The following is a 14,648-nucleotide window of genomic DNA, read 5'->3' as shown; positions in this document are numbered from 1 at the left end:
CACTTTCAAGAATACCCAATCATCAGCTTGAAACTTTAAGTCTCGTTAACGATTATTCGCATAAGACTTCTGACGACTCTAGGCTGTCAATAACCGATCCTGAATAAGCTTGACCTTTTTCAGCGTTTGCTGGATCAAATTTGGCCCTACTAACTTCGTCTCCCCTACTTCGAACCATCCAATTGGTGATCTACACTTCTGCCCATATAAAGCCTCATACGGGGCCATCTGGATACTGGAATGATAACTATTGTTGTATGCAAACTCAATGAGCAGCAAGTGATCATCCCAGCTACCTCTAAAGTCTAGCACACATGTCCGTAACATATCTTTGAGAGTTTGGATGGTGCGCTCAGCTTGTCCATCAGTTGGGGGATGAGGCGCTGTACTGAGACTCACCTAAGTCCCCAAGCCATTTTGGAAAGACTTCAAAAAATTAGCTGTAAACTGCGCTCCTCTATCAGATATAATGGATACAGGAACACCATGAAGTTATACTATCTCCTTGATATAAAGCTTTGCATAATCTTCAGCTGAGTACGTAGTCCTAACGGGCAGAAAATAAGCTGACTTTGTGAGTCTATCCATAATTACCCATATCAAATCATACTTACACTGAGAACGAGGAAAGCCCGTAATGAAATCCATATTAATTACTTCCCATTTCCAAGTCGGAATCTCCATAGCTTGTAACAATCCACTAGGCTTCTAATGCTCGATCTTTACCTGCTGACAGTTAGGACATTGAGCTATGAACTCTGCTGTGTCTTTCTTCATTCCATCCCACCAATAAATTATCTTAACATCATGATACATCTTTGTCTCTCCCGGATGAACAAAATAACAGGAATAATGGGCTTCCCCCAAGATATGGCGACGTAACCCTGCAACATCAGGAACACATAGGCTACCTCGGTACCTGAGAACTCCATCTGCAGAAATCTCAAATGGTTACTTTTTCTTTTGAGGGAATGTATCTCTATAATGAACTAACATGGGATCTTCCTACTGACGCTCTTTCACCTCAACTACTAAGGACGAAATGGTTGAATTTTGAATAGTAATTCCCATTTGCCTGAGTCCAATAGTCGAACCCCCAAACTAGCTAACTGTTGAAGCTCACGAGCTAACTCCCTCTTTCCTGGCTGAAAATCACATAAACTACCCATGGATCTACGGCTAAGGGCATCAGCTACGACGTTCGCTTTCCTGAGGTGATATAAAATACTAACATCATAATCTTTCAACAACTCCAACCATTATCTTTGCCGTAAATTCAACTCTTTCTGATTGAAAATATACTGGAGACTCTTGTGGTCTGTATAGATATCAACATGAACGCCATACAAATAATATCTCTGCATCTTCAATGCATGAATCACCGCAGCCAACTCTAGATCATTGGTTGGATAGTTCTGCTCATGTTTCCGTAACTGCCTTGAAGCATAGGCAATAACCTTACTGTGTTGCATCAATACACAACCTAGTCCAACACCCGAAGCATCACAATAAATAACATATCCCTCCGATCCTTCTAGAAGTGTCAGAACCGGGGCCGAAGTCAATCTATTCTTCACCCCTTGAAAATTGCATTCACAAGCATCCGTTCATTGAAATTTAGTTGACTTCTAAGTCAGCTTTGTCAGTGGTGAAGAGATTGAAGAAAAACCTTCTACAAATATTCTGTAATAACTTACCAAGCCCAAAAAACTACGAACTTTCGTAGGTGTTGTAGGTCTCTGCCAAGTCTTCACACCTTCAACCTTTTGGTTATCCACCTGAATACCGCCAGCTGAAATAATGTGCCCTAGAAAAGTCACAGAATTGAACCAAAATTCACATTTTGAAAACTTCGCATATAACTTCCGGGCCTGAAGAACTCTATGGACAACACATAAATAATCTGAATGCTCCACCTCAGATTGAGAGTATACCAGGATATCATCGATACACACAATCACAAAGGAATCCCAGGAAGGAATGAATACACTATTCATCAAATCCATAAATACTGCTGGTGCATTAGTCAACCCGAACGACATTACCCGAAACTCGAAATGACCATATCTAGTCCTGAAGGTCGTCTTCGGAATGTCCTTCTCTCTGACTCTCACCTGGTGATACCCGAGTCTTAAGTCTATCTTTGAGAACCATTTGGCACCCTGCAACTGATCCAATAAATCATCAATTCGTTGAAGTTAATACTTGTTCTTTATTGTCACCTTATTCAGCTTCCTGTAGTCGATACATATTCGCAAAGAGCCATCTTTCTTTCTCACAAACAACTCTGGTGCTCCGACGGTGAAAAACTAGGCCTAATAAAGCTTTTTTTGAGCCAATCTTTCAGTTGCTCCTTCAACTCCCTCAATTTTGCAGGTGCCATTCTATAAGGAGGAATGGATATTGGCTTAGTATCCGGTAACACATCAATGGCGAAATCAATCTCCCGTTCTGGTTGGAGACCTGGAAGTTCATCCGGGAATACATTCGAAAACTCATTTACTACTGGTATAGATTGAAGAGTCGGTGACTTTACTTCTGTATCTTGGACGCGGACTAAATGATAAATACACCCATTAGCAATCATCTTCCTTGCCTTGAGATAGGAAATCACCTACTCTCAGAGATGCTGTATTACCCTTCCATTTTAGAACTGGCTCTCCCGAAAACTAGAAACGAACCATTTTTGTTCTATAATCAACATTGGCATAACAAGAAGCCAACCAATTCATACACATAATAACATCAAAATCTACAATATTTAGCACAATCAAATCAGCCATAGTATGACGGTCACAAACTACAACCACACAGTTTCTATATACCCGCTTAGCTATCACTGGGTCACTAATGGGTGTAGACACCTCAAAAGGTTTAATTGACTCAGGTTTCACCCTAAACCGACTGGTAATATAAGGAGTAACATATGACAATGTAGAACCTGGATTAATCAATGCATATACATCGTAAGAGAATAGTGGTAATATACTTGTAACCACATTAGGTGAAGACGCGAGATCCTGTCGCCCAGCTAGTGCATAGATGCGGTTCTGAGGACCACTCAAACTAGATGCTCCATCTCTGCCTCTACCACGACCTGCTGGTGTCTGTGAACTTTTCCCCAGAGGGCGAACCGATGATGAAGAACGTGCTGCTAATCCCGTCAGCTGAACCATACCTCTACCACCTCTCGATGGACAGTCGCGCATCATATGGCATGTCTGGCTGTAGGCATAACAAGCATCCGTACCTAAACGACACTGTCCAGTATGAAACTTACCACACTGAGTGCATCGTGGTAAAGGTGGTCTCACCTGGCCGAAATCAACCCTATAATAAGAACCCAAAGCTCTGGAACTTTAGCCTGGTCCGGAATAAATAGGGCGATGAAATCTCTTGCCTGCAAATCGAGGAGGTGCACTAGCTGCTAAATGGCCTGAGTTCCTAGAATACTGCTGCCTCTGGCCCCCTCTGAACTTACTAACAACACCTGAGGATCTGGCCCTCTTACTACAACCCCTATCATACTCACGCTCACCCCTCCGCTGTTGCTGTCGCTCTTCAAGATTCTGAGCATGGGCCTGAATATGAGAAATATTCATACCATCCTGAAGTGAGGCTATTAAGCAATCATCAATCAAATAGGGTCCCAAACCACTCACAAACCGATAGACACGATCTCTTATATCAACTACCATAGCCGGAGCATACCTAGCCAGTGACTTAAAATGAAGGCTATACTCCTGAGCACTCATTCTCCCCAGTCTAAAGTTCAGGAACTTGTCAGCTCTAGCCCGTCGAACCTCTGGCGGCAAATAATTTCGGAGAAAAGCATTTACAAACTCTTGCCATATAGGTAGAGGTGCATTTACCCCTCTAGAAGACACCCAGGTACCATACCAATGAACAACCACATCTCGCAATCTATAAGAGGCCAGCTCTACTGACTCAACATCGGAAGTATGCATTACCCGTATTGTCCTCAACATCTCATCTATGAAATTCTATGGGTCCTAGTCTGGTTTTGACCCAAAGAATTCTGAAGGGTCTAGGTTGATGAAATCACGAACTCTGGCGCTGACAGCCCTATAACCATGACTTGTACCCTACCACTGGGCCTGAGCAGCTACTAACTGGGTCAGCAACAGGATAGCCTCCCTCATTTCTTGACCTGACGCATTAGGTGGAGGAACTGGGGGTGCTGGAGCTGGAGTTGAGGCTCTTTTATGCTCCACTGGAGCTGGCGCAGTGTGAGAGGACCGAGATGGAACCTCATTCTCGGACTCGCCCTCCTTCACATCTGTAGGCAGTACCTGTTTAGTCTTTCTACCCACCGCAAACTTGCCATTTTGGGTCCGTGTAGCTTTTCTCTTCACAGGCATCGCTGAAATCATAACACACGATTAGGAAAAAGGAAACTCTTATAATATGGCTCTATCGCACGATATAAGATAAGAAAGAAAGGTCAATCATTCCTAAATACCTCGTAGCTGTTATATCCTGTATTTTTGTACATTGGGCTAGTCGCGATAAGTTAAGGACAAGACTATTTTGGGATACGAGGTAGAGACTTGTAACCTCCGATTTTGTTTTAATGCACAAGTTGCTTATAAATTTTATTTGGTATAGAAATATTAATGGAGATTAGGGATTAATTAACCATGATTATATTATTAAGTGAGATTAAAAACTTAATTACTTCACTAATTGGCCATTAGTGGCCGAGTAGGCCCCACCCATGGCATGGCCAAATTTGATTGGCTCAAGCCATGAGTGGGACATGTGTCCAACACTTAGGCATCATATAAATATCAAATTGATGACTAAGGGAGCCATTTATCATCTTCAACCAAAATAGAAAAACCTAGAGATAGAAAGAGAGGCTCTCGGCCATGGATGAGCTTGGTAAGCTCACAAGTTCTTGATCCAAAATAATTTTCCAAGGTGTTCTAGCTAAATTGGATGGGCAATTGTGACGTGAAAGTGTTCATTAAGGCAACAAGAACAAGTATTATTTCAATTCACAAATCCTAGCCAAGTTGAGAAGTCAAGTGTTAAGGTAAGGTTAATCTTCTTTTACATGTATTAAGGGTGGTTTGAACGTGTTGTAGTTTGTAGAAATGGATGAAATTCATGGAATTATGTGTGTTGGTATTGAGGCCGTGTAGGGGTTGTTTTGTGTAGGAAATGGTGAACAAATTTTACTAAGTATTTGGTTGTTGTTGTTATGAATTTTATGATGAGAATAAAGGTATTTAGTGGTTCAAGTTGGAGTTGTAATTGTTTGTGGGCTGTTGTAGAAGTTAATATGGTGTTAATATAGTTTCTTGCGTTTATGTCAATAATGTTGTTAACGTGTGGTTGTTGGTATAGTTCATGAATTTGAATGAACAAAATGTGTTGTTTTTGTTCTTGCTAAGCTTGGAAGATCAATGGTAATTAAGATTATATGTTGTATTGTGTGTTGGTTGGGCTGTTTTGGAATGTTGTACGGACTGTCCGGAGCGTTCTCGAGTCTTGTTTGAATAGTCTCGGGTTGGTACTTGAACGTATGATTGTTGATGTTGGCTTGGTTGTATGTGGCTGGTTTGAATATAAGGGAAACGTCGTCTAATTATCTAGAAAAGAGTTACTAATATTAGAATACGTTTTGAATCTCCCCGTAGCTTAACCGTAGTTCTTGACGTCTTAATATAGGTTGAAATATTGGGCAGCGTATACGTGCCGTGTTGCGAGTAAACGCTAAAGGTATGTAAAACTGTCCCTTCTTTCTTTTGGCATGTCCTAGATGTAAGTAATGTACGATATGAGCTTTGGGGTAATTCTATTCACAAGTTCCGAGCATGATTTATGATTCTTATTCACTTCTTGATGTTAGAACTCTCAGGATAGTCGAGCTATTGCCCTCGAGTCTTTTATATTATTGGCTAGTAAATGATGTATAAAAGTTCCTATTCTTAAAGGATTCTATAATGAATAATGTCCTTAACTTTCACAAGTTGTCTCGTATTGATTTGATACATGTCTATGATCCCCGAGACTTTCCTTAATATAGTTCTTAATGACATTTAGAGAGAACTTAATATGGCTATTATCCTGATACTCGAGACCAGATTAGTCTACTTATCTATTGAGTCTCAAAAGATGATTTATGTGCATATGGTTACTTACTACTCTGCTCGTGCATACTGTTGTTACATCTTTCACCGAGTCCCGGGCCGGGTATGTTATCGTGCACAGTGTCACTGCATTATTCAACGAGTCCCTTACTAAAGGGCCGGGTACGATATATGATGATATGATGATAGGATATATGATTATGGCACCGAGTCCCATGATGGGTCGGGTACGGTATACGTGTACACGACTTTATTCACCGAGTCCCTTACTAGGGGGCCGGGTACGGTATATGTATATGATGATATGACTATGACACCGAGTCCCATAATGGGCCGGGTACGGTATATGATAATGATATGCATGATTTTGTTTCATAAGGCACAGGTACAGTGACTTCTTGATTATTATACTTATCTCCTGGAATCTCTACTTCAGTTATGATCTTTCTTATGGTATTTCATGCCTTATATACTCAGTACATATCTCGTACTGACCCCCTTTCTTCGGGGGGCTGCGTTTCATGCCCGCAGGTACAGATGCTCGTTTTGCTGATCCGCCAGCTTAGGATATCTATTCAGCTATCTTGGAGTGCTCCCTTGTCCCGGAGCCTAGCTTTTGGTACAGATCCTTTTGTTGCATATATGCGTTTATCCAGGGGTACGGCGGGGCCCTGTCCCGTCATATGATACTGTTGTTACTCTTAGAGGTCTGTAGACATATGTGTGGGTTGTATATCGATGTTGTTCAGTTGGGTTTGTATGACTTATGCTTTGGAGCGTTCCCATTCGTAGTGGCAGCCTTGTCGGCTTGCGAATATATATATATATATATATATATATATATATGTTTTGGGAAGTTATGTGTTATGACAGCCTTGTCGGCTTGTGTATGGCTGGGACGTTCCCCTATATTATGATGGCCTTGCCGGCTTATGTACGATGTTATCTGTTGATAGTTGTAACTCCTCAGGAGACAGGTTGTGGTGATATATGTATATATGTGACAGTCTTGAGTCGACGTCTTGTTTTTTTATATAAGTTCCTTATCATGCTAGTTATGAGCTGATTATAGCTAACAGGTGTGTATACGAGTGTCCAGCTCGGGCACTAGTCACGGCCTACGGGGTTGGGTCGTGACAATAGTGATATCAGAGCAGTTCATCCTCGGAGTTTCTACAGACCATGTCTAGTAGAGTCTTGTGTCACGACCCAGCTCCGTGGGCCGCGAATGATGTCCTATCTGGACACCCCAAACAGTCTTACATACTGACTCGTCATATTTTTATCTAACTCAGACTTTCATATTAATCATCTCAAACAGATTGAAAGCAAATATTATCTTAAGCGGTCGCACGTGCAAAAATTATCATATCATAGTCAGAAGGGGCGGCGGAATACACATCGCCGAACAGATATAAACATATACAAACATACGGGCCATTATGGCCGCCATAACAGACGGGACCGCATTAAGACGTAGATCATAGACAAACAAACACACACACATGACCCATTACCCACATATATGACTACAGGCCTCTCCAAACCATAACAGAATCATATGACGGGACAGGGCCCCGCCATACCCCAAATAGTCAGATATACAGAAACATATATATCACAAAAGATGTGTACCAACATATGGGCTCCGGATCAAAAGGAGCACTCTGTAATAGCAGAATGTGTGGCCTACACTGGCGGATCACGAACCTCTGTACCTGCGGGCATGAAACGCAGCCCCCGTAGAAAGGGGGTCAGTACGAAAGATGTACTGAATATGTAAAGCATAAAGTACAGAAATCCAAACCATAACTGAAGTGAAGGGTACAAAGAGAGAATACCGGATCAAAATATCAAAATCTGTACTGAAGACACATGTACATAATGCAATTATAAAATCATGCATAAGGCTCAGGAACATGGTCACCACTCCGACGCTGGTGCCACAACACAGCATACTCCAGAAAGTTTCAAATCTCCGTACACCCCGAACACAACATATCATATCATCAGAACATATCATAAGCCATATCACAGCATAACTCCATAAACGGAACCCGGCCCTATGGCGAGGTCTCGGGAACCGTAACACATCATACTGCCGAATATATCATAGTGCGCACGATCACAAACCGGCCCGGGAACCGGCGAATGATGTCATAGTATAAGCACGAGTAGAGTAGTGCGGAAACCATATGCATATACACAATTAAGTTCCAGGACTCGACAAACAAATACACACACACACACATATATATATATATATATATATATATATATATATATATATATATATTGAGATCATAAGGTTCAAAATAAGTATCGAGTCTGTCAGAATTAGTATACCAAAGATATGAGCCTTTAAATTTACAAAACTTTCGAAAATTACCTCATGAGCCATTTTCTGAAAAATTTAGTGTCGTTCACATCTAGGGGCTTTCAAATAACTTATGGAACAAATCAAACAGAGCCTTAAATTCATAGACAAAAGTCCCCTCTTTATGTCATACGAAAGTAGATTAAGTAAGACAAACGAAGGAAGTCTCGGGGCTAGTGGGCCTACCTCGAGTCAAGTCGAGGTGGCGGACATAAATTACGAACATTAGACTCTATGGTGTCATCCATGTAAGTTTCAAAACGATTCTATCACATTTGTGCAAATTATGGATGTTCGAATAGTTTTCCAACAAAACATAAGAATTATAGTTCAATTACATTGAATGAATAGTACTTAAAATCAGACTCAGATTTCCATTAACAGAATTGCCCCCGAGACTCAAATCTCAACCTAGTATGTCTAGGACATGCCAAAAGAAGGAAAGGGATAGCTTTACATACCTTGCTTGCACCTTATGCTCGCCCAAACTCAAATCCCATTTCGTCCGAAATCTACAATTGGTCATGTTTACCAAATATTAATCATAAGGCTTTAAGAATTCAATCTTAACCAATTTTTTATCTACAGAAATTTGGGTAGCATCTCCCCTATACATACAACATCCCCGAGATTTAAACTCGGCCAAATTAGCAGCAACCATACCAACAACAACACCAACAACACCAACAACACCAACAATCGACTAGAAACACATTCTAACATAAATAGCCCTCTTTTCCAAATAATGCAACAACTTCCAATCCAACTTGCACTTTCAAATCTATTTTAATATTTGCATGTCCATATACTAATTTAAGGTCATTCAAACATAGGCCAAGGATATTCCAAGCCATATATCCAATATTCAACAATTCCATATTCCGCCCAAAATTCCTACATATGCAACAAAACCATCACAACACCTTTTCTACTTACAAATTAATAACCAACAACAATAATCCACACTTTAACAACTTCATTTCCATAATATCATAAAATCATACTAAAATAACATAATCTTCTACAATCAACTTCAATGCCAATTTAAACCATTTAGCCTTCATTTACATTATAAGGATCACAACAACACAACTAACATACTAAACAAAATTACTCCATTTCCATTCCACTTCCCTACACCACACGGCTACATTCCATATTTCCAACCTCAATCAAATTTATTCAACTTTCATTTCCAATATGAATTCCACCATAACCACAACTAGAATAATACATAAAATTCAACTCATCTTAACTACACAACAATACACACACACGGCCACATGCACACATGCACACCCATTTTGCAAACTTCTATATTTCCATAAATTCTACTCATTTCCACATACCACAACATAAACAAACCTTCATAGCATGATAAAAAGGAATTAATTCTTACCTTTCCTCTTCAACTTCTTCACTTGACCAAAGTGCGGAAACGATGAAACGGATGAATTATCTTCCGAAATAATTACACCACGTTGTAGAGGACCCTTGAATTAGTGGGAATATAACAAGAAAATAATTTTTGGAACAAGATTTTGAGGGACAAAAATTTCTATGCCATGGACGAATGGCCTCTTTTCTTTTGCTCTTCTTATTTTGTTCTCTCCTTCACTAATTCTCTTGAAGCTTCTAAATGATAAAGACCCCCTTAATATAATTTTATCACATGGGGTTTGAGGGGTATGGACTTGGGCCATAAGATGGCCGGCCACCCCCTCTTTTTGGGCCTTAATTATTCTTTTTTTTTTAGCTCAATAGTTGATGAATCTTATTTGTAATTCCCGAAACTAATTTCCAAAATTCCAAATTTTGCCCTTGACCTTCCTCGTATTTACGCATCAATATTCTTTCATGAACAACTCATATGTTAAATAAAATAAAAACATGGCCTTATTTCTTACAAGTCAAAATTATTTCGAATTTTTTCGAATACGCAAAAACACGGGATATAACATTCTCCCCCCCTTTAGAACATTCATCCTCGAATGTTAGATTAGCCTTATAGGGTCTGACAAACATTTCGGGGGAGTTTATTCTTATGAGTAACACACATAAGTCACTTACCAGTTAGTATAACAAATTTAGAAATTTAGATTACCTGTAAGTGTAAGGAACAAGTGAGAGTACTTCTTCTTCATTTTGCCCTCTGCTTCCCAGGTCATTCCTTCTCTATTACTGTTTTCGCCATAAGGCCTTAACAAAGGGTATGTCTCTGGTACGCAGCCTACTCACCTGACGATCCATAACAGCTACAGGTTGCTCTTCATAAGACAATTCCTCCGTCACCTGAATATCATCCTCTGGAAATGTTCTGGAAAGATCACCAACCCATCTACGGAACATGGATACATGGAACATCGGATGTACTGCCTCCAAATTAGATGATAAGTCTAGCTCATAGGCGACACCTTCATAATTACCCAGTCGCCAATCTGGAACTCTAACGGTCGACGTTGTTTATCTGCATATGGTTCCTGTCGACTCTGGGCAGCCAATACATTTCCCGAATAAATTTCACTTTATGAGCTGCTTACTGAACCATACCTGGGCCGATCAACTTTGTTCCACCCATATCGAACCAACCAATCGGAGATCTGCATTTTCCTACCATATAAGGTCTCGTATTCGTATGGTGCTATCTGAATGCTGGAACGATAACTATTATTATCATAAGCAAATTCAGTTAATGGTAAGCGATCACCTCCACTATCCTTGAAATCAATAACATAGACCCGTAGCATATCTTCCAGTGTCTGAATAACGTGCTCGGCCTGTCCGTCAGACTGTGGATGAAATACTGTGCTACGACTCACCTGAGTCCCCAATACTTCCTGGGATGACCCCCAGATATTAGCCGTAAACTGAGCACCTTTGTCGGTTATAATAGATACAGGGATTTCGTGTAGTCTTATTATCTCCTTAATATACATTCTGGTATAATCCTCAGTCGAATAAGTAGTCCTATCCGGAATAATTCGACAATAATTCGAATAGAATCGTACCTGCGTGGGGTACGCGGTGAACCTGTAATGAAGTCCATGTTAATCGTTTCTCATTTCCAAACTGAAATTTCCGTTCCCTGTAGCAATCCGCCGAGCTTTTGACGCTCGATCTCGACTTACTGGCAATTTGGATATTGGCCAACGAACTCTGCAATATCTCTTTTCGTATCGTCCCACCAGTATAAGCATTTGAGATCGTAATATATTCTAGTGAATCCAAGATGAACAGAATACTGAGTATCGTGCTTCGCCCATAGTTGGTCGCTGCGGCCCTGCCGCGTCAGACACACATAATCTACCTCTGTATAACAATACCCCATTAGGCGAAGTCTCGAACTGGGTCTTTTTCTTATCAAGAGTTGTATCTCTGCACCGTATTAGAATTGTATCCTTGAACTGACGCTATTTTATCTTTTCTATAATCGGTAATTCAGTAACTTGTCGGACAGAAACCCCCAATATTTCTAGAGTCGTCCAAACGGACTCTAAGGCTAGGTAACTGATGAATTTTCACGAACCAATTCCTTCTTTCTGGATGCACACCAGCCAAGCCGCCCATAGATTTGCGACTAAGTGCGTCTGTCACAACATTAGCTTTTCTAGGGTGATACAGAATATCGACGTCATAATCTTTTAATAATTCAAACCATCTTCTCTGTCGCAATTTTAGCTCTCCTTTGCTTAAATTATACTGGAGGCTCTGATGGTCCGTGCAAATTTCAACGTGGACCCATATAAGTAATGCCGCCACATTTTCAAAACATGAATCACCGCGGCTAATTCCAGATCATGCGTGGGATAATTTCTCTCGTGCGGGTTCTTTACAAATATGATCAAACATCACTTCGTACCGATAATCCACATAATTTCATGGCGTGTCTTCTCATATTTCATGTGATTAGTGGTCCATGAACTATATTCTAGTATCTAACGAACCCCTTTCTTTCCTTCAAAGATTTCCAAACTACCAAGCACTGGTAATCCTATTACAATAATCGTTATTACCCGAAATATCCTTTGAGCCTGATAATCCTCTCCATTACTTTAGGAACTTAACTCGTAACCATTTTCTTGCCTTTATTACTATTCTTTAAAACATATTACTGCGTACTTAGGTACAACATCAGTTTACCCGATAGGGGGGGGGGGGGGGGGAATTCAAATCATGACATAAACATATCACAATTCATATTGGCAAGAAGCATTTTCTTAAGGCATCTTTCATTCTTTTCCTTTATTCTCTTGGTATGTAGATACATTTAAGCTCTGGCCTCAAGTCAATAGATTTTCTTTCTTAACACCTAAAGATATTGTAATACCGTTTTAAGTCTAATGTAATACGTTCTCCCCCCCCCCCCCTTTTAAGGGGCTGTACTTATACCATATCCATGCCTTTTCTTTACAATCTATAACTTCATTAGCCTCGTACGAGACCTTAATAAAATCACGAGGCGATGAGGACTCTCGATCACATATTACAAAATCTTATCTGATAGCTGGTCCTCAAATAATGTAATTAATGTAGCAATTTATCTTTTAGTAATCATATTCTTCCTCATTGGAAGATGCGGCCAAATTATCCCTTCTTTCACACCCGTTCCTCATCTGTCGTTCTGCTTTCTCGATAATCGAATTACTTGATATTCACATGATTCATTGTTCCATACCATAGGTTTTCCTTTTGCCCTGCACTATTACATTCCAGTTCCTTTTTGCAAATAATTTCGTGCTTTGCCCGTCGGCTCTTTTTGAGGCTCTGCTTAATTACGTTTCTTACCTTTAACTTTTCTGACGTTCTGATCTCCTTATATTCTACTCACTTACTCTCTTTTCTTTCCAAATATCGTTGTATTAGAAGCTTCCAATCTCAGCCTATAGCAAAATAAATATCAATTTATTTCGTAACATTTGTACCATACCTTTCGCTTTGTCTCATAAATCTGTCCACTTAATGTCTTTCATAAATTACAACACTAGCTGTTAGGGTTCACCTATCGATCAACATAGTCATAAAAGGGGGGTCCTATACATACATATATGTATCACTGCCAATTCTTTTACAAAACATCTTCAAGCACTTGTTCAAACTTACTCTAATTCCAGAGCTGCTTTGCTCTTTCTTCCTTTTCACCAATCTAATCCGTCTCAGCTCACGCGTCCCCTATAAAGTTTCTAACCATTCCATATACTCTAATTCCCTTTAGGTTGCCCCAAATTTCCTACTTATCTCTGATATCTATATTCGTGAAAATTTTAGTACATTTCCCAGGGGGTCATCCATCCTACAATTGCTCTGGCCCTAGCACGCTTAACCTTAAAACTTTAATGCATTTAGGTGCGTTAAGGCCAGTATAATCACATTAACTGCCCCGCACGACCTTTATCACGTAATTTTAGGCAAGTCGGGGTCTTAACAATTTCCAAAACGTTCTCGTAGCGGGCCCCACCTCGGTCTAGAGAGGATTCTTTTACTTTTCTGACTATATAATTACTGTGTCGCCCCTTTTTAAATCCTCAACATTTACCTTCGTCTATATATCTAATTCTAAACAACCCACAAGTTTAAATTTTTATTCCACAAATTCCATCTCCAATTAGTCGATGGGAACCGATAAAATGTTACTATAAGGCCCTCTCCAACTGCCAGCAGAAGGAAACTGGAGTCCGACAAACATCGCAGAACTTCTTAGTACTTAATTCACATAATTACCTCCACATATATATATGAGTAGTGAGCGAACCATCTAATTCCCAACTACTTGTCATACGCTTTGTATTCTTCCAATAAGGTGAAACTTAATCGCTGGACATTTTTGCCCTTCAACATAGGCTTTTCTAAAGCAAAGTGCGGTTGGAACTTATTTTGGTCCGTTTAAATAAATTGCAAATTTGCTGCTCATATATGTTTTCTTGAAATAAAAATTTCCCACATAAGGACAGTGCTTCTTATGAATGACATGGAGGGTATCTCTTAAACTTTAATCCACATAATAGATTTACTCTATCGGTATCGACTTTCAAGACATGTTAAGAACTTATATCTCATTTTCCTTTTTATAATTTTGGAAAAATTTGGGCATTGGTTCCTCTGTACTTCTTACTATCCCAACACCTGCACGCAGAAATACCAACAATGCCCCACAG

This window comes from Lycium barbarum, chromosome 8, assembly GCF_019175385.1.
Source record: "Lycium barbarum isolate Lr01 chromosome 8, ASM1917538v2, whole genome shotgun sequence".
Lineage (NCBI taxonomy): Eukaryota > Viridiplantae > Streptophyta > Magnoliopsida > Solanales > Solanaceae > Lycium > Lycium barbarum.
This window is presented reverse-complemented; position numbering follows the sequence as displayed.